This window comes from Oncorhynchus gorbuscha, linkage group LG11, assembly GCF_021184085.1.
Source record: "Oncorhynchus gorbuscha isolate QuinsamMale2020 ecotype Even-year linkage group LG11, OgorEven_v1.0, whole genome shotgun sequence".
NCBI lineage: Eukaryota > Metazoa > Chordata > Actinopteri > Salmoniformes > Salmonidae > Oncorhynchus > Oncorhynchus gorbuscha.
Window position 1 is genome coordinate 61,764,983 of NC_060183.1, and position 23,896 is coordinate 61,788,878.

Consider the following 23,896-nt stretch of genomic DNA (forward strand, 5'->3'; position numbering starts at 1 on the left):
TTTCAGACATGGGGCCAAGGCGTGGGCTCAGGAGACTGACACGGCTCTGATGTGGTCCCACAGAGGCTCGTATTAGCGGTCTGTCAGAAAGGGATTTAAGGCCTGGGGTTAAGCACAGATCAGCCAGCCATTCCCTCGCCTCGGGGGCTGCTGGCCTGCCTGCCTGGGACTCCAGGGCTCAGCCTCCACTGTGGGAGTGTATAGCATTAGAATCAGCTCAAATCAAATCAAGTTTATTTGTCACGTGAATACAGCAGGTGTAGACCTTACAGTGAAATGCTTACTTACAGGCTCTAACCAATAGTGCAAAAGATGTGTTAGGTGAACAATAGGTAAGTAAAGAAATAAAATAACAGTAAAAAGACAGGCTATATACAGTAGCGAGGCTACATACAGACACCGGTTAGTCAGGCTGATTGAGGTAGAAACTGACTATGCGTATATGATGAACAGAGAATAGAAGTAGCGTAAAAGAGGGGTTGGCGGGTGTTGGGTGGTGGAACAGTCAGGATGCTCTCAATATTGCAGCTGTAGAACCCTTTGAGGATCTTGGGACCCAAGTCTTTTTAGTTTCCTGAGGGGGAATAGGCTTTATCGTGCCCTCTATACGACTGTCTTGGTGTGTTTGGACCATTTTGGTCTGTTGTTGATGTGGACACCGCGGAACTTGAAGCTCTCAACCTGTTCCACTACAGCCCCGTCGATGAGAATGGGGACGTGCTCGGTCCTCCTTTTCCTGTAGTCCACAATCATCTCCTTAGTCTTGGTTACATTGAGGGACATTACATTGCTGTTATTCTGGCACCACACGGCCAGGTCTCTGACCTCCTCCCTATAGGCTGTCTCGTCGCTGTCTGTGATCAGGCCTACCACTGTTGTGTCATCTGCAAACTTAATGATGGTGTTGGAGTCGTGCCTGGCCATGCAGTCGTGGGTGAAGAGGGAGTACTAGAGGGGACTGGGCACGCACCCCTGTGGAGCTCCAGTGTTGAGAATCAGCGTGGCAGATGTGTTGCTACCTACCCTCACCACCTGGAGGCGGCCCGTCAGGAAGTCCAGGATCCAGTTGCAGGGGGGGGTGTTTAGTCCCAGGATCCTTCGCTTAGTGATGAGCTTTGAGGGTACTATGGTGTTGAACTCTGAGCTGTAGTCAATGAATAGCATTCTCACATAAGTGTTCCTTTTGTCCAGGTGGGATAGGGCAGTGTGGAGTGCAATAGAGATTGCATCATCTGTGGATCTGTTTGGGCGGTATGCAAATTGGAGTGGTTCTAGGGTTTCTGGGATAATGGTGTTGTGAGCCATTACCATCCTTTCAAACCAATTCATAGCTAAGGACATGAGTGCTACGGGTCTGTAGTCATTTAGGCAGGTTGCCTTTGTGATCTTGGGCACAGGTGACTATGGTGGTCTGCTTGAAACATGTTGGTATTACAGACTCAATCAGGGACATGTTGAAAATGTCAGTGAAGACACCTGCCAGTTGGTCAACACATGCCCAGAACACACATCCTGGTAATCCATCTGGCCCCGCAGCCTTGTGTATGTTGACCTGTTTAAAGGTCTTATTCACGTTGGCTACCGAGAGCGTGATCACACAGTCGTCCGGAACAGCTGATGCTCTCAGGGCTGCAGCATTACCTGACTGATACACAGAATAGGGCATAGCATGTCTAGCATGCAGGTTTTAAAGGGATATTGGAGAAGAGACACATGCATACACTACTCAGAAACCCTGTCTGGCAACCAATATACAGTACACTGAGTGTACAAAACATGGCAGACTGACCAGGTGAATCCAGGTGAAAGCTATGATCCCTTATTGATGTCACTTGTCACTTCAATCAGTGTCGACAAAAGGAAGGAGACAGGTTAAAGAATGGTTTTTAAGCCTTGAGACAATTGATACATGGATTCTGTGCCATCCCGAGGGATGAATGAGCATTACAAAAGTGCCTTTGATCGTTGTATGCTAGTAGGTGCCAGGCGCACCGGTTTGAGTGTGTGAAGAACTGCAACGCTGCTGGGGTTTTCACGCTCAACAGTTTCCCGTGTGTATCAAGAATGGTCCAACACCCAAAAAACATCCATCCGTCCAGCAAAAGGGGGTGAAACTCAATATTAGGAAGGTGTTCTTAATGTTTTGTACACCAAGTGTAAATGTACAGTCAGCTCCATAATTATTGGCACCGTTGAAAAAGATGAGTGAAAAGGACTAAATAAAACATATACCGAGCTATATTGTATGCTAAAAAAAATCTACAAAAGTTAGGGGGAAAAATGATTTGCAATGCTCTAGCATCCTCCCCTTGCAAGGATAACATCATTTTTCTAAAATGTTTTATGGGATAGGACAACACAGATCTTAGACCATTCATCCATACTGAATCTTACCAGATCCTTGATATCCTTTGTCTGCTCTTATGGACTGTCCTCTTCAATTCAAACCACGTTTTCAATGGGGTTCAAGTCCGGAGACTGAGATGGTCATTGCAAATTGTTCATTTTGTTATCAATGAACCATTTCTTTGTGAATTTTGATTATTGCCTAGGGATACTGTTATCTACTTGTGGCCAATTGCCCTGGTACTTGGTAAAATTCATGATTCTGTTGACCTTAACAAGGACCCCAGGACCAATGGAAGCAAAATAGCCCCATAACATCAAAGATCCACCAACATATTTTACCGTAGGTATGAGGCACTTTTCTGAGTTTTTCAACGCCAACCCACCACTGGTGTGCGTGGCCAAAGAGCTATTTTTTTCATGTAATCTGACCATTGCACCACCTGGAGTTTGATAAACAGCATTGGCACTTGGATTAGAACTGGTGCTATGGTCAGATGACATGAATCTAGAGCTCTTTGGGCACACACCAGTGGTGAGTTTGGCATCAAAAAACAGAAGCATCAATGATTGAACAGATCATGGACAGAACACCATAGATCTTTCAGGGTATGAGGCCACAGTGTCGTAAGAACTGTCTCTATGCCAGTGAAAGTTCCCCTGCTTTTCAAGTGCATGAACAACACCTATTTACTTCTGTTTACTTTGAACTGCTCACTGAGCTACTGTCAATCTAATGAAGATGAGTAACAGTTAGCATGGAATGGAAAAAGATATGTATTCCACAAAAAATAACATTTGAGCCGATAACACTTAGCCAACATGTAGGCCTACATATGCAGCTTATTTTATTTATGATGCATACTCTTAGTTTAGGTTCAGGCAGGGTATAATACATTGCCTTGTGAAAGTATTCGGCCCCCTTGAACTTTGCGACCTTTTGCCACATTTCAGGCTTCAAACATAAAGATATAAAACTGTATTTTTTTTGTGAAGAATCAACAACAAGTGGGACACAATCATGAAGTGGAACAACATTTATTGGATATTTCAAACTTTTTTAACAATCAAAAGCTGAAAAATTGGGCGTGCAAAATTATTCAGCCCCTTTACTTTCAGTGCAGCAAACTCTCTCCAGAGGTTCAGTGAGGATCTCTGAATGATCCAATGTTGACCTAAATGACTAATGATGACAAATACAATCCACCTGTGTGTAATCAAGTCTCCGTATAAATGCACCTGCACTGTGATAGTCTCAGAGGTCCGTTAAAAGCGCAGAGAGCATCATGAAGAACAAGGAACACTCCAGGCAGGTCCGATATACTGTTGTGAAGAAGTTTAAAGCCGGATTTGGATACAAAAAGATTTCCCAAGCTTTAAACATCCCAAGGAGCACTGTGCAAGCCATAATATTGAAATGGAAGGAGTATCAGACCACTGCAAATCTACCAAGACCTGGCCGTCCCTCTAAACTTTCAGCTCATATAAGGAGAAGACTGATCAGAGATGCAGCCAAGAGGCACATGATCACTCTGGATGAACTGCAGAGATCTACAGCTGAGGTGGGAGACTCTGTCCATAGGACAACAATCAGTCATATATTGCACAAATCTGGCCTTTATGGAAGAGTGGCAAGAAGAAAGCCATTTCTTAAAGATATCCATAAAAAGTGTCGTTTAAAGTTTGCCACAAGCCACCTGGGAGACACACCAAACATGTGGAAGAAGGTGCTCTGGTCAGATGAAACCAAAATTGAACTTTTTGGCAACAATGCAAAACGTTATGTTTGGCATAAAAGCAACACAGCTCATCACCCTGAACACACCATCCCCGCTGTCAAACATGGTGGTGGCAGCATCATGGTTTGGGCCTGCTTTTCTTCAAAAATAAACGTATCCAGGTGTTAGAAGGGCCAAGTCAAAGTCCAGACCTGAATCCAATCTGTGGAAAGAACTGAAAACTGCTGTTCACAAATGCTCTCTATCCAACCTCACTGAGCTCGAGCTGTTTTGCAAGGAGGAATGGGAAAAAAAATTCAGTCTCTCGATGTGCAAAACTGATAGAGACATATCCCAAGCGACTTACAGCTATAATCGCAGCAAAAGGTGGCGCTACAAAGTATTAACTTAAGGGGGCTGAATAATTTTACACGCCCAATTTTTCAGTTTTTGATTTGTTAAAAAAGTTTGAAATATCCAATAAATGTCGTTCCACTTCATGATTGTGTCCCACTTGTTGTTGATTCTTCACAAAAAAATACAGTTTTATATCTTTATGTTTGAAGCCTGAAATGTGGCAAAAGGTCACAAAGTTCAAGGGAGCCGAATACTTTCGCAAGGCACTGTACATTAGAAAAAGATTATACATTTCAGGATGTCAGCTTTTCAGAGACTTGTGAGGCCCTCAAATTAGACCATATTTTGCAGTCTTGTCCTTCCACCATGTAGGTGTCACGACTTCCGCCGAAGTCGGGTCCTCTCCGTGTTCTGGCGGCGCTCGGCAGTCAGCGTCGCCGGTCTTCTAGCCATCGTCGATCCACTTTTAATTTTCCATTTGTTTTGTCTTGTTTTTCGAAACACCTGGTTTCAATTCCCTCATTTACTTGTTGAGTATTTAACCCTCTGTTCCCCCCATGTCTTTGTGTGGGATTGTTTATTGTAGTGCTTGTGCACGTTGCCTGTGAGCGCACAACGGGTTATTTTTGTTCCTTTATCTTGATGTTCTGGATGCCGTTTGGTTTTGCTTAATAAATCTCTGGTTATTACAGTTCTGCTCTCCTGTGCCTGACTTCTCTGCTGCCAATTACGCACCCTGCTACAGTAGGACCATAATAACTGGATGGATGTGGCCCACACTTGATAAAATTATATTTCCTTGAACAATTTATAAGTGCTTGGTTTTTCCCCCTATTCATTCACTCTTTATCCCTGCATCAGGGGAATAGTAGGGTCAAGAGCTGTATTATGTAAACACATTCCCAACATGCACTGCAGCACTGCCCATCCACAGCTGGATGTCGGGGCTTGCGTAAGAGGCCATGGTCAGTGCTGGGCACTGCATGTCATCTGGCTGCACCACTGCGATCTCTGCCAAATCCGCTTCTTCCTCTCAGTTCATCCCTCTCACTCACTCACTGACAGAAATCCCATAGCACCCACACCACGGACAATGGATTAGTATAGGTTGCAGCAGGATTGAGGTTGACCTAGATTGCTGAAAACTTGGCAAATTTTCCAGACCGGGGTTGAATTCATAAAATGTGTTGAGAGTGGATGTGTCATGATGGTTATGTACAGATAATCATTGAGATACCAAATCTGTGTAAAACCGTTTGACCTCTTTGTATTCTTGGTGGGGTATTTTGGGGAATTATCTTTATTGAATTAGATGTTGAGAGGAGCTGTTGATATTAGTGCCTGCAGGTTAGAATATCAGATACTCAAAGATGACTTTCCCGACGGCTCTATACTTCCAGCTCCAAGTTATTCCTCACTAAATATAAAAGACAAACAAGTCCTGGTACAAAGCTGTTCATGGCCAATGACAACTTGATATATGGACCTTTTCATCTAAAATAACTTGAACACAAACACTGCTAAGACTTGCTGCAGTTCAAGGGGGCTGCTGGCCCGCCTGCCTGGGACTCCAGGGCTCAGCCTCCACTGTGAGAGTGTATAGCATTAGAATCAGCTCAGCTCAAATCAAATCAAATTTATTTGTCACGTGCACCCGAATACAACAGGTGAAATGCTTACTTCCAGGCTCTAACCAATAGTGCAAAAGAGGTGAACAATAGGTAAGTAAAGAAAGAAAGAAATAAAATAACAGTAAAAAGACAGGCTATATACAGTAGTGTGGCTACGTACAGACATCGGTTAGTCAGGCTGATTGAGGTAGTAACTGACTATTCATATATGATGAACAGAGAATAGCAGTAGCATAAAAGAGGGGTTGGCGGGTGTTGGGTGGTGGGACAGTCAGGATGCTCTCAATATTGCAGCTGTAGAACCCTTTGAGGATCTTGGGACCCATGCCAAGTATTTTTAGTTTCCTGAGGGGGAATAGGCTTTATCTTGCCCTCTTCACGACTGCCTTGGTGTGTTTGGACCATTCTAGTTTGTTGTTGATGTGGACACCGCGGTACTTGAAGCTCTCAACCTGTTCCACTACAGCCCCATCGATGAGAATGGGGGCGTGCTCGGTCCTCCTTTTCCTGTAGTCCACAATCATCTCCTTAGTCTTGGTTACATTGAGGGACATTACATTGCTGTTATTCTGGCACCACACGGCCAGGTCTCTGACCTCCTCCCTATAGGCTGTCTCGTCGTTGTCTGTGATCAGGCCTACCACTGTTGTGTCATCTGCAAACTTAAAGATTGTGTTGGAGTCGTGTCTGGCCATGCAGTCGTGGATGAACAGGGAGTACAGGAGGGGACTGAACACGCACCCCTGTGGAGCTCCAGTGTTGAGGATCAGCGTGGCAGATGTGTTGCTACCTACCCTCAACACCTGGGGGCGGCCCATCAGGAAGTCCAGGATCCAGTTGCAGGGGGAGGTGTTTAATCCCAGGATCCTTAGTTTAGTGATGAGCTTTGAGGGTACTATGTTGTTGAACTCTGAGCTGTAGTCACATAAGTGTTACTTTTGTCCAGGTGGGAAAGGGCAGTGTGGAGTGCAATAGAAACTGCATCATCTGTGACCTCTTCACTTTGCATTCTTGGTGGGGTATTTTGGAGAATTATCTTTATTGAATTAGATGTTGAGAGGAGCTGTTGACATTAGTGCCTGCAGGTTAGAATATCAGATTCTCAAAGATTACTTTCCTGTCGGCTCTATACTTCCAGCTCCAAGTTATTCCTCACTAAATATAAAAGACAAACAAGTCCTGGTACAAACTGTTCAAGGCCAATGACAACTTGATATATGGACCTTTTCATCTAAAAGAACTTGAACGTAAACACTGTTAAGACTTGCTGCAGTTCAAGGCCTGCTTTTCCCCCAGATGGCGCAGTAGTAAGACAGTAAATATTCAGTCTTTTTTTTGTTGCATACATTTCATTATATTCCAATAGCTTTTTTCCATTTTCTAATTAAAGACAGTTGAAGTCGAAAGTTTACATACACCTTAGCCAAACACATTTAAACTAAGTTTTTCACAGTTCCTGACGTTTAATCCTAGTAAAAATTCCATATCTTAGGTCAGTTAGGATCACCACTTTATTTTAAGAATGTGAAATGTCAGAATAATAGTAGAGAGTAGAGAGAATGATTTATTTCAGCTTTTGTTTCTTTCATCACATTCCCAGTGGGTCAGAAGTTGACATATACTCAATTAGTATTTGGCAGCATTGCCTTTCAATTGTTTAACTTGGGTCAAACGTTTCAGGGAGCCTTCCACAAGCTTGCCACAATAAGTTTGGCCCATTCCACCTGACAGAGCTAGTGTAACTGAGTCAGGTTTGTAGAACTCCTTACTTGCACATACGCTTTTTCAGTTCTGCCCACAAATTTTCTATGGGATTAAGGTCAGGGCTTTGTGATGGCCACTTCAACCACAATGCACTAGACGACTAGTTCTTATAGCCTTTAGCCGTACTCTCATCCTACTCCTCCTCTGTTCCTCTAGTGATGTAAAGGTTAATGCAGGCCCTGTGTGTCCCCAGGCACTCTCATTTTCTGACTTCTGCAACTGTAAAAGGCTTGGGTTCATGCATGTTAACATCAGAAGCCTCCTCCCTAAGTTTGCTTTATTCACTGCTTCATCAGTTCTGTTATACTCAGACAATATTTTGACCGTTTTGGAAACTTTAGAGTGTTTTCTATCCTAATCTGACAATTATATACATATGCTAGATTCTGGGCCTGAGAAATAGGCAGTTTCCTTTGGGTATGTTTTTCATCCGAACATCAAAATACTGCCCCCTACACTCAAGGTTAAAAGTGCTTTCCTCACCATCTTAAATAAGCATGCCCCTTTCAAAATATGTAGAACTAAGAACAGATATAGCCATTGGTTCATTTAAGACTTGACTGCCCTTGACCAGCACAAAAACACCCTGTGGCGTACTGCACTAGCATCGAATAGTCCCCGCGATATGCAAGTTTTCAGGGAAGTCAGGAACCATTACACACAGTCAGTTGGGAAGCAAAGGCTAGCTTTTTCAAACAGAAATGTGCCCCCTGCAGCACTAATTCCAAAATGTTTTGGGACACTGTAAAGTGCATGGAGAATAAGAGTACCTCCTCTCAGCTGCCCACTGCACTGAGACTAGGAATCACTGTCACCACTGATAAATCCACGATAATCGAGAATTTCAATAAGCTTTTCTCTACGGTTGGCCATACTTCCACCTGGCTACCCCAACCCCGGCCAACAGCTCTGCTCCCCCCACAGCAACTGCCCCAAGCCACCCCTCCACTTCTCCTTCACCCAAATCCAGATGTTCTGAAAGAGCTGCAAAATCTGGATCCCTAAAAATTAGCTGGGCTAGACAGTCTGGACCCTCTCTTCCTAAAATTATCCGCGACCATTGTTGCAACCCCTATTACTAGTCTGTTCAACCTCTCTTTCATATCGTCTGAGATTCATAAAGATTGGAAAGCGGCTGCGGTCATCTCCCTCTTCAAAGGGGGAGACACTCTAGACCCAAACTGTTACAGACCTATATCCATCCTGCCCTGCCCTTCTAAAGTCTTTGAAAGCAAATTGAACAAACAGATCACCGACCATTTCGAATCCCACTGTACCTTCTCCGCAATGCAATCTGGTTTCCGAGCTGGTCACGGGTGCACCTCAGCCACTCTCAAGGTCCTAAAGGTCATCATAACCGCCATCGATAAAAGACAGTACTGTGCAGCCATCTTCATCGACCTGGCCAAGGCTTTCGACTCTGTCAATCACCATATTCTTATCGGCAGACTCAATAGCCTTGGTTTCTCAAATGACTGCCTCGCCTGGTTTACATTTACATTACATTTAAGTCATTTAGCAGACGCTCTTATCCAGAGCGACTTACAAATTGGTGCATTCACCTTATGACATCCAGTGGAACAGTCACTTTACAATAGTGCATCTAAATCTTGAAGGGGGGGGGGGGATACTTGGTTCACCAACTATATCTCAGACAGAGTTCAGTGTGTCAAATCGGAGGGCCTGTTGTCCAGACCTCTGGCAGTCTCTATGGGGGTACCACAGGGTTCAATTCTCGGGCTGACTCTTTTCTCTGTATATACTGTATCAATGATGTTGCTCTTGCTGCAGGTGATTCTCTGATCCACAACACCATTCTGTATACATCTGGCCTTTCTTTAGACACTGTGTTAACAAACCTCCAAACGAGCTTCAACGCCATACAACACTCCTTCCGTGGCCTCCAACTACTCTTAAATGCTAGTAAAACTAAATGCATGATCTTCAACCGATTGCTGCCCGCACCTGCCCGCCTGACTAGCATCACTACTCTGGATGGTTCTGCCTTAGAATATGTGGAGAACTATAAATACCTAGGTGTCTGGCTGGACTGTGAACTCTCCTTCCAGACTCACATTAAGCATCTCCAATCCAAAATCAAATCAAGAACCAACCTCTTCGCAACAAAGCCTCCTTCACTCATGCTGCCAAACTTACCCTCGTAAAACTGAGTATCCTACCGATCCTTGACTTCAGCAATTTAATTTACAAATTAGCCTCCAACACTCTACTTAGCAAATTGGATGAAGCCAATTACAGTGCCATCCGTTTTGTCACCAAAGCCCCATATACTACCCACCACTGCGACCTGTATGCTCTCGTTGGCTGGTCCTCGCTACATATTTGTCGCCAAACCCACTGGCTCCAGGTCAACTATACGTTTTTGCTAGGTATAGCTCCACCTTATCTCAGCTCACTAGTCCCCATAGCAACACCCAGCCATAGCACACGCTCCAGAAGGTATATTTCACTGGTTATCCCCAAAGCCAACACCTCTTTGTCCGCCTTTCCTTCCAGTTCTCTTCTGCAAATGACTGGAACGAATTGCAAAAATCACTGAAATTGGAGACTTATATCTCTGTCACTAACTTTAAGCGTCAGCTGTCAGAGCAGCTTACCAATCGCTGCAGCTGTACACAGCCCATCAGTAAATAGCCCATCCATCCAACCAACTACCTACCTCATCCCCATATTTGTTTTGGTTTTTCTGCTCTTTTCTTCACCAGTATTTCTACTTGCACATCATCATCTGCACATCTATCACTCCAGTGTTAATGCTAAATTGTAATTATTTCGCAACTATTGGCCTATTTATTGCCTTACCTCCTTACTTCAGTTGCACACACTATACAGATTTTTAAATTGTACGTTTGTTTATTCCATGTGTAACTCTGTGTTTTTGTCACACTGCTTTTCTTTATCTTGGCCAGGTCGCAGTTGTAAATGAGAACTGGCCTATCTTTTTAAATAAAGGTGAAATAAAATAAAAAGGCTGATCTGTGCGTACATGTTCCTCTGTCTGTCTGTCTTTGATTCAGACGTGGCTGTTATGTTGAAGCCCCAAAGAACCACTTTCTGATCTGTTCTCTTTGATGCTGAGGCAGGGACATAATTGGCGTACCATCTAGTAGACTACATGGCAGAGGGCACACTTCCTAGACCCCCTCCCGCACACACACTCTCTTTCTCGCTCACTTTTTTGATGGCTACAACTACATACTGTAAATCAGGTCTGGGTTCAAATAGTATTTGTTTTCATATAAATTCTTTGAACATTTTATTGAGCTTGTCTGGAAGCGGTTGGGTGGGGTTTCCACTTTTGGGACAAATATATATTTATTTAACTTGGCAAATCAGTTAAGAAAACATTCTTATTTACAATGACGGCCTACCAAAAGGCAAAAGGCCTCCTGCAGGGACGGGTGCTGGGATTAAAAATAAAAATATAGGACAAAAAACACATCACAACAAGAGAGACACCACAACACTACATAAAGAGAGACCTAAAACAACAACATAGCATGGCACCAAGACATGACAACATAGCATGGTAGCAACACCACATGACAACAACATGGTAGCAACACAACATGGCAGCAATTCCATTGGTCTAATTCCACCAGGCAAGCTCAATGAAGCTCAGCTTAAGTATTTGAAAGAAAACAAATATTATTTGAACCCAGGTCTGCATACTGTAGAGGCCTTTTGTAGAAATGTGCATGACAACAATTGACCTGTGCATAATTATGTTTCCATCAACCAAGTATTGCGTTCACACCTTAGCCCAGGCTAAGAGCCTCCTTAGCCCTGCGCTAAGGAAGATTTTAACCTAGGGCTAAGCGAGTGTCCCGTGGAAGGGACACCGGCTCTGACACTTGTTGGATGTGGCAGGGCTTGCAAACCATTAGACTACAAAGGGAAGCACAGCCGAGAACTACCCAGTGACACGAGCCTACCAGACGAGCTAAACTACTTCTATGCTCGCTTCGAGGCAAATAACACTGAAACATGCATGAGAGCACCAACAATTCCAGAAGATTGTGTGATCACGCTCTCCGCAGCCAATGTGAGTAAGACTTTTTTAAACAGGTCAACATTCACAAGGCTGCAGGAACAGACAGGTTACCAGGACGTGTACTGCGAGCATGCGCTGACCAACTGGCGCTGACATTTTCAACCTCTCCCTTTCAGAGTCTTTAATACCAAAATGTTTTAAGCAGACCACCATAGTCCCTGTGCCCAAGAACACTAAGATAACCTGCCTAAATGTCTATCGACCCGTAGCACTCACATCTGTAGCCATGAAGGGCTTTGAAAGGCTGGTCTTGGCTTACATCAACACCATCATCCCAGAAACCCTAGACCCACTCCAAATTGCATACCGCCCCAACAGATCCACAGATGATGCAATCTCTAATGCTATTCATTGACTACAGCTCAGTGTTCAACACCATAGTGTTCTCAAAGCTCATTACTAAGTTAAGGACCCTGGGACTAAACACCTCCCTCTGCAACTGGATCCTGGACTTCCTGACGGGCCCCCAGGTTGTAAGGGCAGATAACAACACACCTGCCACGCTGATCCTCCGACTTTGTGCATGCTATGATCATCGGTGCCAGGCATGCCGGAACCAGTATCTCAAAATCGGTCACCTTCCTAGGCTTTTCATGCAAGACAGTGTCTAGGGTTTACCGAGAATGGTGAGACAAACAAAAAACACCCAGTCAGCGGAAGTCCTGTGGGCGAAAACAGCTTGTTGATGAGAGGTAAAAGGAGAATGACAAGAATTGTGCAAGCTAACAGGTGGGTCACAAACAGACAAGTAATGGTGCAGTACAACAGTGGTGTGCAGAACAGCATCCTGGAATGCACAACTTGTCGATCCTTGTCACGGATGGGCTATTGCAGCAGACGACCACACTGGGTTCCACTCTTACCAGCTAAAAACAAGAAGAAGAAGCTCCAGTGGGCACACGATCACCAAACATTGCCTGAAACATGACAGCGAGTTCAATTGACTTGAATGGCCTGTGCAGTCCCCAGACCAGCATGTTTTGGATGAGATGGAACAGGCTGTTCGCAGCATGAACATACTGCCGTCCAATCTACAGCAACTGCGGGATGCCATTGCGTTAGCATGGACCAACATCCCTGTGGAATGTTTCCGGCACCTTGTATAATTCCCTGAATAATTCAGGCTGTTCTGGAGGTAAAGAGGGGCCGACCCAGTACTAGATGATGGGTGACCTCGAAGGGCACGTGATCTACTGTATTTTTAAATACACTATTATAGTAGTACAGTTTTTCACAGTACTTACCTTTGTGGAGGTGCTGAACCTGCACTGGCAAGGTGATGCCTTAACGATTACAGGCAGGCACTGATTAGTGGGTAAGCCACTTAGTTCGGGTAAGTGGGGTTAAGTGCCCAGTTCTATAATCGGAATACAGTGGATTTACCTCTCTTGGTCAGTCAGGCTCCTGGCTGCCTACAGTACGCTTGTCAGTACGCTGCCTACAGTACGCTTGGTACGCTTGTAAATGATTCACCCTGTCAAATCGAGCTGTCCTTCGAATTGATACAGTTATTATTTATCTGCAGGATTGGAAGTCGGGTTTGATTTGACTGTGTTGCCTGGCAGGGACTTGGGTGAGCTGAAGGATGTGAACTACTTGACAATGAGGGATGATGACAAAGCATTACACATTTTTCGCTTATAGGGGGAGGGATCAATGTCGTATGCCAGTGCTAGGCTTTGCCATGGCTGTTGTGTTCTTTACTTGGCAAAACAAACAAACATAGGTTGCACCCAGGAAGTATGTATTACTTTACCAGTACGATTCTTCTGAAGTTACAATCCCACAATGGCTAGTGTACATCTATGTCTCAGGTGCAGGTAGAAAAAAATGACATATACACTTGTTCTTTGGCTCCTCACCATCCCATCCAGATATTTGGTCAGGCCATAACACCCGTGACACCACCCATAACTGTTCAGCCACAGTTCAATCGAGGAAAGGCTAAACTGAATGACAACAGAGACAGAATACAATATGGAATGTTATTGAATAGTTTGGGGTAGGCCTCGTCGCAGAAGAATGCTCCTCAGAGCCAGATGCTGATGACAGGGTGCCCTTTGCTGAGAGAATGGGGATCCGATGACAGGCCTTCAGTTGGTGTTGGTCGGGAGGTGGAAGGTTGCTGGGGGGGTTTTCACGATAAAAAAAGAAATGGACTGGAGCTAAGCACAGGCAAAAGCCCAGAGGAAAACCTGGTTCTGTCTGCTTTCCACTAGACACTGGGAGATGAATTCACCTTTCAGCAGGAAAATAAGGCAAATTTACACTGGAGTTGCTTACCAAGAAGACAGTGAATGTTCCTGAGTGGTTTAGTTACAGTTTTGACTTAAATTTACTTGAAAATGTATGGCAAAACCTGAATGTTTGTCTAGCAACAACAAATTTGAAAAATGGCCAACATGTTGCATAATCCAGGTGTGGAAAGCTCATTATGGGGTATTGTGTGTAAATTGGGGGTAAAAAAATATATATAGTTAATCCATTTTGAATTCAGGTTGTAACACAACAAAATGTGGAATAAGTCAAGGGGTATGAATACTTTCTGAAGGCCCTGTAAATACTTGCTATGCTGATGAGTGAGATAGGAAGCGATGTGAATCATGTGAGTTTACTTGATGAATGAAAGTGACGATCCATTCAGCCTTACTGACTGAACTTTCGTAAATACATTTCAATCCACTAGCCAGTCCATCTGTCTGTCTATCTGGCTGTCTAACTGCCCATTTGAAAACCTGCCTATTCATGGTAGAGTAGTACATTCAGAGGATGACTTTTTTTTTGCTGAGCCCACGATTAACACTTAATTCTATATGCTGTTCTTTAATCTTAATCCCTTTAGTTTACATCTCACATAATCTGAAGATTACAGTTTTCACATGTTCAGGTTTTGATGGCATGTGAACGAGAGCATATACATGATGCAACATAATGTAACATATTCATGTGTTATGCAGGTGAATGAGGACCCAAAAGCGACTTAACGGAAACAGAGTCTTTATTCCAGTCTTAAACAAAAGCGATAATCCTGGATATTATCTAGGTAAAAGCAAAAACAGGAAAACTGAAATCCACTCGTCAGTAGAGAGGAATGACTGGAGACGCGACCACAGACTGCAGGTCGCTTCGGGAAGGCACCGGCCGTAGCTGACATTGACACCTGCTCACACGCAGCATCTGAAGAAGGTAAAACACGACAGGGCGGAACAAGGACACAGAACAGCGAACATCAAACAAGGATCCGACAAGGACAGAAGCGGAAAACAGAGGGAGAAATAGGGACTCTAATCAGAGGGCAAAATAGGGGACAGGTGTGAAAAGAGTAAATGAGGTAGTTAGGAGAATGAGGAACAGCTGGGAGCAGGAACGGAACGATAGAGAGAGAGAGCGAGAGAGGGAGAGAGGGAGGGGGAGAGAGAGGGATAGAAAGAGGGAAAGAACCTAATAAGACCAGCAGAGGGAAACGAATAGAAGGGAAGCACAGAGACAAGACATGATAATCAATGACAAAACATGACATCACGTATAGGTAAATGACTAAATAAAGGAAACGCCCACATAAAGTGTCTGGAGCTCTATTGGAAAGATTCTGACACCATTCCTCCATGAGAAATTGCATAATTTGGTGTTTTGTTTATGGTGGGGAAAATGTTGTCTCAGGTGCTGCTCCAGAATCTCCCATAAGTGTTCAATTGGGTTGAGATCTGGTGACTTGAGACACACACATCATAACAACTTGACTGCATCAACTGGTAGAGGTTTGGAGCACCAGAACTTTTAATGTGCATGGTTCGAGTTCTAGTGACCAGTTGGGAACCGCAGTAACCATAAAACACAAGGAGGCAACATTTTGTCGTGGTGCGTGGGTGTCAATAGGAACCAAATGTGCTTTACCTTCAGAACGTGCTTTCCGTTGCACACATCTTTCACAGGCCAAGGTCCAAGCCAACAGATCTTTCCATCTGGGGCCCAATAGAAGCTTCAGCGCTGTGCAAACAATGTTTTGGCCACTCCTTCCATGATATGCACTCCAAGTAGGCCAACAATCCTATAGGGGGACAATGATTTAGTGGTACACCTCGTGTGCTGGAGTCCAGGATGCTTTGATCGAGGACTCCATCCAGCTCTACCCGAGACCATTGTTGAATGAGGCGGCGCACAGTCTCCTGCTCTCTTTTGTCACAAGTGGGCTTTGCTCCTCTGGCAACGTGGTGCCATAGCTGTCTGACTATGGGGTCTCTTTCCTGTTGTTCCTGCCAGTATTCTTGGTCCTATTCCATGTGGACACTTTACCATGGTGACCCCTGTGTCTGATGAACACAGGAGCTAGAAGTGGTTACTTTTCTGTGGAGACATTCTAGAAAGCACATGTATTTCAAATCAAAGCAGTAATTTGAAAATTTGGCTGCCCAGCGCTGCTCTACATCTCCCAATTGTGCTGTTAACACTGTGAACTGTGAGCCCCACAAGTAGTCCTTACATTTCTCCGTTACAGCCCATTTAAGTGCTAAGAGTTCCAGTTTAAAGGCTCTATAGTTGACATCCCTTCACTCTGCAAGGGACAGGCTTCCACTGGCATATGCTATAATTTGCTCTTTGCCATCTTGAACTTGCTCCTAGACCCACATTGCTTGCATCAGGGTACAGTCTGAAAGGTAGTTTGAAATCTGCAAGGACAAGGGCTTGTGCCAGCTTCTCTTTTAGAGTATGGAAGGCCTGTTCACACTGCTCACTCCACTATATGGGCACAATTTGCGTTTTTCCTTTTGCTGCACCAACTAGGAGATAATTGAGTAGCTGGGCCAGGCTTGCAAACCAGGTATGAACCTATGGTAATAACCAGCGAATCTGAGGAAGGACCACACTTGTGTTACCATCTGAGGGACACTGGCAATCTTCTTTGGATTGGGAGCAATTCTGTTTGACAATGTTTGCCAAAGAAGTACATCTGGCAGGGCACAGTTTCAAGACAAATTTCTTCAGCCTTTCAAACACTACCTCCAGGTCACGTAAGTGTGTCACCTAAGTCTTCTGAATACACAATGACATTGTCTAGGTAGACCAAAGTGGACTCGCCTGCCAGGGGTTACAGGGGCGTTGCATAACCAAAAGGGAATGCGTTCTCACTCACACACTTTTGTGAGTGTGATCAGTGATTCCTCAATTCTGGGCAACGGATGGGTTTATGAGTTATATTATTCAATTTCCGAGAATCAACACAAAATGAAAATTCTTCTTTCTGAATAAGACAATCAGTGCTGCCCAGGGGCTTGTGCTTTCGCTTACTACACCAGGTTTTGCATGGTCCTTAAGAGACTATGAATCTCCTGGTACATGGTGGGGGGTATGGGCCTGTACCGTTATTGTATCAGGGCTGCAATACCTCTTGGGATGGTCTGTCGTACTACTCCCATCCGTCCGGAGTCCTCTTCATGTGCCAGCTGGGGGATTTGAACTTGCAACCTTTCGGTTATTAGACCAATGCTCTAACCAGTTTCAGAACATGGGGTTGGTAGGGGTTCAACCAGAACACACTGAGCTCTCTAAGTTGGAGGGGGCTCTGGACCATATACCACCACTCTGGCTAGGGATACTCAGGGGGTGCCGATACCCTGGTCTCAGTGTCCCTTTATGTGTGGAGTTGTGGTGGCCAAGATCTCTCAGCAGTCCTCAAATGCGGCTTGCCACGTCACCTTGGCTGAGGGGTTAGTGGATGTTGTCAATCATTAATTTTGAACCTGTGAATCAGAGGAGAGCATCCCAACATGATGCAATGATGTTCATGCCTAGAATAGGTCATGTATCAGGGTTTTGGGGTTCACTCCTTGAAATCACAATCCCTTTGTCCTTCAACACAAGCTTTCCAACGTTTACCTCTGCTACTACATAGCCAACGTAGGGAATTTGTTACCCATTTTCCACAGTTTGTGTCAGCCAGCCAAGGTGCTCTTTGGGGCCAACATCCAGTTCTGGAACAGGTTGGTTAAAACAAGCCTCTGTAATAAGGGTAACTTGGGGCCCAGTGTCCATTAAAAATGTCCCTTGTCTCACGTTAATGGAGAGTTCAACATAGGTGCATGCCGCAACTAGATTAGGCCGATTTGTTCTGGTGGAGCTCTTTGACCCATCTCCAGTCACCTGTCACGTGGTTGAATTTACTAGTGTAAAGCTGTCTGGGCTGTTCAGTTTCAGCACTGCTTGACCATGTGTCCACTTATCCCACATCTGCGGCAGATCGGTCTCACTGGTATGTGGGTGGTTGCTGGGAGGGTTGAGGGCCTTGTCTAGGCCCCCAAATGTATTCCTGTGTGTTGTGTATCTGGTCTGTCAATGAGGGGTTGGGCTGCGTTTTCTCCAGATTTCTCTTCGGAGTTCCTGGAGGGAGGGGTGATAAGTGTCCTCATACCTCACCCTAGGTCCTCAAAGCTCTTCTTGTTGAATGGCCCCTTCTCGCAGCCCGAGGATATACTGGACACTTGTATTTGTGTCTTCATGGTGGTGTTCCTTTGGGTCTGATTTGTAGGCGCTGAGCCAGCTCACGGAGATGCAAGGCATATGCACTTGGAGGGAATGGCAGGTAGCCTAGTGGTTGAGAGCATTGGGCCATTCACTGAAAGGTCGCTGGTTTGAATCCAAACCACAGTAACCATAAAACACAAGGAGGAACGATTTCAGCAAAAAGAATGGACATTTATTTTTAACAGAAATAAATAGGGAAAAATGTACTGCTCAACAATTGGCTAAATTGGAATTATATTCCACAAAAAGAGAAAAGATATTTCTCCAGTTTAAAGGGGTGGGGAAGTCTGTTCATGGTTTTCCTTCTGTGCTGACCACTCCAGATCCACCTCTGGGTTAGGCCTAAGGTACAAAGAAATGTTGAGCAGTACATTGCCACACAATGGTCTTTGAATATATATTTGCAATAAACCAGAGTCTATTCCTTAAAATCCAAAACCTGTTCTTCAAACTCACGAGAGTCCAGTCCAGTGGAAATAGTTAAACTTCCCTTCCCCATTACTCCAGTCCGTGTTTACCTTCTATGATGCGGCCACAACTCCACCCCAAAGCCATTTTCTCCGTGTTCATATGAGATCCTTCCTCATCCGCGCCCCTGGAGTCGTTTTGCCTCCATGCTGCTTCTGCAAGGCTTTAAATACAGGCTTCGATACAGGGGGAACCAATGGGAATACATCTGTACCTGCATTCTTGCGAGGGTGGGTGTGCCAATCGGGCCGTGAGTTGCTCCGGTTTCCTCCCATTGTTACATTCCAGTGATTATCGGTAAATATCAGTCTTATGAATCCCATCAGTGACATTCCAGAACGAAACACAAATCAAATCACACAAAATACACACGTGAAAAAGAGTATGCCATTTCCTGGTAGAATGTACAACATTTTCCTTTGATTTCATCGTATACACAACCACACACTTTAAACCCCCTATGCTCCTTTAGGACCCCTCTTTCAAAGCCAATAATGGGGAACTGGCCATTTTTATACATGACCCCTAAGCATGATCTTAATTACGTATTTAATATCACACCTGTGTGGAAGCACTTACTTTCAATATGCTTTGTTTAACTCATTACACAAGTGTTTCCATTATTTTGGCAGTTACAGTACCTGTATCATAAGTATGAACTCAATATGAGATTAAAATAGCTATTATTGTGTCTGAAATATGTGTCTGAAATACTATTGTGTCTGAAATATGTGTGTCTGAAATACTATTGTGTCTGAAATATGTGCATACTGTAATGACCCGACTAGATCATAAAGGAACAATTGTCCAGACAGAGGCTTGAGTTTACGAATTGACGGTTTATTACACCAACTTTACACAGGCTACTGTTTGGGCCGTAGCACACGCCAAATAGATGACACAAGCCAATCGTGACCTTCTCTTGTGAAGCCCAGACGTAAGAGAGAGAGAACAAAAGCTGAACCTGGTCTTAACTTCCAATGCTCCACCCCCCTGCCCAACCCCCCTCCACGCCACTCCACCAACCACCAGGATGCCCGGCATCAGAACATTCCAGGCATTCCCGTGATTGGCAGATAGCAGGTTGATTGACAGGTTGGACCCCGCGAACACCGGGTACTGGTCAGTACAACACAACCACCTCCTAGCCTAACACATAACACACAGCTGTCTGTGCGGGTCGCTACAATACATAATCTTTCATGGAAATCATCTTATCAGAGGGGATGTTAGTTTATATTATGAAGTCATATCTCAGCGGTTTTGTTCTGAATAAATGATTACGATTGAACTATATAAGACAAAATAAACCCTTTACTCAAGAGACAAATAATGTTTCTGTACAACACAAAAATCCTTTATGAATCATGTTTTTTAGTTTAGTTTTGAATAATATGCTTGGAAAGAGGATACATCATAAAGAGCAAAAAGTATGTGCAAGAAATATATACAACACAGTGGGTTGGAGTTTCTTATAATATGGATGGAGTTTACTCATGTACAAGCAGCAATATTATGACAACATGCATTTGACCCTATATATGCACTCGCAGCACGAAACTAGACTACTTAAGCAGCAGTGAATTGTCAGTCACCAGTTGAGCCCTGCTATCATGGGATAGCAGGTGTATCACTGCATTGTGGACTATGTGTCAATTGCAGTGAGCTGGTGAAGAAATGCTTTAGGTTTACTGGAATGTGTGGGAGAAAGGATGTTTTCTGAAGTTTTCCAGTCATCCACCTGCATTTTAATGCAAAAAGTTTAGTTGGTACACATTTTGGCATCACTGTCTTCAAACCACATGTGCATACTGCATTATGGAAACATGTACAATGTCTTCTATTACTTCATAGTGCATCATAGTTACTTAATATATTTTTCATTATAAACCTACATATATTATATCAGCCTATGAAAATGCAAAAATGTCTATAATGCGTACACAATACTTGAATTCTGTCTGAAACAAATACTCTCAGTTCACCACACTGCGGCGTGTGGAAGTCAAATCCTTTGGTATAGTCACGTGTGGTGTAATATTACCTGAGACCTGAATGCCTAGGCGTTGGCACTGTGGGATATTCAACACCTGGTTGGGTCACATATACACTGGCCGTCCTGCTAAATTCATTTTGTGAGATTAGACACCCGGTCTGTCACATTATACACCAAGTGTCCTGCTAAATGCATTGTGTGCAGTGGCATGTATTCATAGATGCCAAGGGAAGCCAGGCTTCTCCCCAAAAAATGACAAAGATTATTATTATTATTCTGTTTTTCATAAAATGTCATTCAATAGGCAAAAGGATGAACGAAATAGTGTCCTTCTGTCTCAGTATGTGCAGCGTATCTATCTGATGCTGTCCGGTCAGAAAGAGTATGATATTGTTACCGCCCCCCATAGCATTGAATGCAAAGGAAGCCAGCGAGCATTTGGCCTCACCTGATTAAAAATAAATAATAGCCAATCAGCATTGAGCTAAACTGAGTGAGTTCAGCTGTGAATGGTCCTGGCCCATCAAAAAAAGTGTCATGGGAAGCCAGTTTGGATTTGGCTTCAGATCAATCTCCTCACTAGCCAAAACGACATTATTGACAGAAAAAAACTTGACTTATTGTATGTCGTTGTGTTGTCCTTCGGTGGCTAGCTAGCTATTTAAAATCATCCCTTTCCTAAATTAGCCATGGAGGGAGATAACGATATGGACTTGTGGTGTCACTTAATTCTCCGTACTGGCCAATGATTATAAAGGTGATTCTGATCCAACCATAACATGTAGCTACACAGGGTTGGGGAGTAACGGATTAAGTAATCCACATGTAATGGATTACAAAAAAACGAAACTAATCCGTTACATTATCAGCAAAAATATTGTAATCTGATTACCGATACTTTTGAAAAAATAAATCATTACCTCTAGGATTACTTTAACATTTAGAAGGGATGTTTGCAGAAAAAAACATGTTGAAACAATTGCCTGTTTTATTAATTACCTTTCATTTTAACGTTAGACATTAATTGCTATTTTGATCTTCCTGCCTGAGCAATATACATGGTCATAAACAAAAATGCTATGGCTCGCCAACGCAGTGCATTTTTTGGATTGAGTTTCAAAGAACAATGTGTTCAAAGATGAAAAGGGCGGAAATGTAACAGTTCAATGCAAATTGTTTGGCCACGGTAAAGCTGCTGTCGACATCAAGAGACTCGACTTTGAACCTGAAGAAACACGATAGGCAGGCGTGGTGCGTTAGCTTGCTTAGCTAGCTAGTCTCTAGAGAAAGACATGTTGTCTTCACAATGTTACCTATGTTCCAGCATAGGTCAGAGATTTCAGAGAGTACTAACTAGCTAGTTAGTCAGATTTCTAGCTAGCTAGCCTGTTTACTTTGCTGATTTGTTTGCCAACTTTCCTAAACTATAGTATGCTGCTCACTTAAGGTTGCTCTGTCGGTTGCTAGCTACTGTAGTTAGCAAGATATTATAGCAAGTATGCTATTGTGCTAATTTGTTAACAATTTTGCTAATTAAATGTATTAAATCAAATTTTAACTAAGATAAATCAGTTGTAGATAGTTGGGTGAGATTCACAGGGCTACATAGCCTAGCTAGCTAAATCAAAAGTTTTAAACTTTTGAAAGCTACTTGCACTCTGTAACCGAACATAATAAGATGCTCACTGTCAGGGTTGTTGCTAACTTAGCTAGCTATCTATGGTTTCAGGGTAATATGCTACCCAAATCAATAAAGCTACAATGCAGTTTTCCTGCTGTTAAATAGCTTTTTCAACCTGAATAAATGCCTGTATTATTCAATCATAACTCAAAGTATAATACTGTATTAGTCCATTTAAAAAATATATATTATAGTGTTTCTAGACAAACAATATAAACCACCATAGATGTCCTTACATCCAGAGCTTTGTCCATATCTGTGTAGTTACATGTTCCTACCCCAGCCCTATATGTATCAGACAGGGGCAGGCTATAGAAAGAGAAACATATTTTTCTAAAGGGTGGACAAAAGTTGGGTAAAGCTACAACCTTTAAATGGAAACAATAACAAGGTGCTCACTCCCCTATTATTTTACTTGTGCTGCCGTGTCATAGTTAAGTAATTACATTTAGTTTATTCAGAGGATGCATAACAATCAATGGAAGACCCTGAGCAGGAAAAGGCAGCCAGACGACATGGAGGAGTGCAGAGATGCACTAGTAGAGGTGCCTTCATTCTGCAAGCTAGTAGAAGGAATCAGTGGGGGTAGAAAGGTCATGTGTAGAATGTATTGAAAGGGAATTTGAGTCCATGAAAGAAGCTCCCTCCACCAAACTACAGAGTGTAGTAAGTCTGCACCACAGAAGACATCTGGGCCATATTCACAAAACCTTCTTATGAAGAAATGTATTATTTACTGCCATTTCTTCCTTAATAACTATAGATTGAAGAAGAAAGTTAAGCAAAGTTGTTATTCATCAAAAAATGTATTGGAAATGTTATTGTGCTATTTCTTATGTTTCTCCTTAAGCAAAAAGTTAATTAGAACATGTTTACTTCACTCTCAAACTTCATCTGAAAGTTTCAGTATTGATCATTTTAAACCAAAGAAAATGTTTTCTGAACAATAGTCTTTGTAAAATATATGCTAACATGATGGTCATTGCTAGCTAAATAGCTAGCTAAAACGGTTGCCTAGCAACAAACATCTTAAGAAGATTTGTAAGAAGATATAGTTGAGGAATTCCACTTACGAACTGTCTTATGGACTTATTTTTTATCTTCAAGAAACAGACATTTTTGCGTAAGAAGTGTTTTGTGAATCTGGGCCCTTGTCTGCCGTAAATAGAATCTTCATGCCGGTGATTTGAGGAGGACACCTTGAAGAGGAAGTCAGCTGCTTTGGCTTGTGCGAGACTGAGAGGACATCATACCTACGATGTGATTGCTGCCAAGATAAGTGAAATACATGCAGACTTTAAAATTCAGCACAATGGAAGCAATGGAAGTATAACACTACAC

At 43.3% G+C, this 23,896-nt stretch overlaps 1 long non-coding RNA gene across 1 annotated transcript; it reads right to left on the reverse strand.

Annotated features, from left to right (window-relative positions):
• Window positions 1-15,275: 15,275 nt before the first annotated feature.
• Window positions 15,276-19,035, reverse strand: LOC123989587. Its single transcript, XR_006830579.1, has 3 exons — window positions 18,929-19,035; window positions 15,786-15,939; window positions 15,276-15,332 (listed from the first exon to the last, which is right to left on the reverse strand). It is a non-coding gene; the product is annotated as an uncharacterized LOC123989587 (long non-coding RNA).
• Window positions 19,036-23,896: the final 4,861 nt, after the last annotated feature.